The 2,014-nt window shown below is 42.7% G+C and overlaps 1 pseudogene; it reads right to left on the reverse strand.

Moving 5' to 3' along the window:
- Positions 1–551: 551 nt before the first annotated feature.
- On the reverse strand, positions 552–1,194 carry LOC100613944 (methyltransferase N6AMT1-like; annotated as a pseudogene).
- Between the last annotated feature and the right edge of the window lie 820 nt (positions 1,195–2,014).

Genomic DNA, 2,014 nt, shown 5'->3' on the forward strand with positions numbered 1-2,014 from the left:
TTATTTCCTTCCCTCTGATGCAAATGTCTTTCCACTAAGTCTAGTGTAGTTTCTATTTCTTGCTCACTAGGTCAAATCAACATAATGTCATTAATATAACCAATCAGTGTAATATTTTGTGGAAGGGAAAGGCAATCAAGATCCCTATGAACTAAATTATGACATAGAGTTGGAGAGTTGATATACACCGGAGATACAACAATGAAGGTGTATTGCTGGCCCTGCCATCTGAAAGCAAACTTCCTTTATGGACTGGTATGAAAAAAAAGACATTTGCCAGATCAATTCTGTTGCCTTACTAAATAATGCTGAAATAAATATTTCATATATAACTTTTATATTTAAAATGCAAATTATAAATATAAGATACATATTTACTTGTACTTGTGCAAATAATTCTATAGGCCTGAGTGAAAGGGAATGTTCCACCTTTCCACCTTTTTTTTAATGACAAATTTCTGATAAAATTCCTTTTTACCTAATGAATGACTTCAGTTTCAAGATATGCTAAATGCATTCAGTTTCCAGTAGCACTGGGCACACATTGTATGCTAGAACTTGGTGAACTTGAGGACTGAAAGTTTCTTGGCCTGCTTGTCTGGAAAGTGCAGTGGTTCCTTGCAGACCTTTTGTCTTCATTATTTTCCAAATTTCTCCTGGGTTGTTTTCTTTAATGGTAACTAAATAGAATAATCCTTTTGGTGAAAGGAGATCTGGAACCAGGGGGAAAAACCTGTGCATGACTTCCTGACCATTTCTGCCAGCAGCCCAAGCTGTCTCTATTCCGTGACTTCCTACCTCTTCAGGTGGAGTCACTACATAGAGGGGATTAAACACCAGAAGATCAACTTTTTCCTTCAATATTGGTAGCAAACATTTGACCACATCTGTAATAACTGGTTGAATGTGGACTTTGTTACACCATGCTGTCTTTAGGGTACAAGCTGCTGCCTCAGGGTTGATATCAGTGCACATGTACAAAGCCTGAGGACCTAACATAGAGGCTAGGAATGCAGATACTACACCAGACCCTGCCCCTATTTCCAGGCATATTTCCACTCCCGCCAGCTCGGCAGCCGCTACCTGGAGTGCGTCCAGAAGCAGAAACGTGTCCTCCGCAGGCTCATACATGTTACTGAACATGCCTCAGCCCACATGCCCATGCAATGGCATGGGGAAGCTCTGGGCTGCCATCTTCCTTCACGGCCAATGCCAGGCTTTTCTTTTTGCCCAAAAGGCCTAGAGAGATGCTGGATTTTGTGAAGATTTTCAGTATTCAGTTATGCAATTTCTAGAGCCATGCTATAAAAAAGTCTCCCCCCAAAACAGAGTAGGGGAAATAGATAAAATAACTCTGACAGTGAAATTCTGTCAGATAAAAGCAAAGCTGAGATAAAGGAAAGCCAGATAAATACATCCCCCACAGACCATTAGCATTTAGCAATTTATACACCTGCAACTCCAAATTTGAGTGAATGGACAGTCTGTAGTTTGAGGTATAACCCAAGGTTTGTGAAGTCCCCAAACTCCTACCATCAGTCTCAGGCTCACAGTCATTTTTTTTTTAATCCACTAAAAAATTTTTTTGTATGTTGGACCCAAACCGTCAGTCTGAGGCTCTTTTGGAGGCCAGTTCTGGACCACGGCATATTCTCTACACTTCCTAACTTGAGGCAGGTCCTGGCATGACCGAGGATCTTCCTCTCTCCCCGCTTACACTTCACTGTTTGCATTGGGTTTCCTATGGCTGCTATACCAAATTACCACAAGTTGATGGCTTAGAACAACAGAACTTCTTCTCTCACAGTTCTGGAAGCTGGAAAGAAGTTGCAGATCAAGGTGTTGGCAGGGCCAGCCTCCCTCCAGAGGCTCCAGGGGAGAACCCGTTCCTTGCCGCTTCAGCCCTGGTGGCTGCTGGCATTCCTTGACTTGGAGCTGCGTGACTCTAGTCTCTGCCTCTGTGGCCACCTTGCCTTCTTTTTTGTCAGTGTCACATCTCCCTCTGCTTCCCTCT

This window comes from Pan troglodytes, chromosome 9 (genome assembly GCF_028858775.2).
Source record: "Pan troglodytes isolate AG18354 chromosome 9, NHGRI_mPanTro3-v2.0_pri, whole genome shotgun sequence".
NCBI classification, from domain to species: Eukaryota; Metazoa; Chordata; class Mammalia; order Primates; family Hominidae; genus Pan; species Pan troglodytes.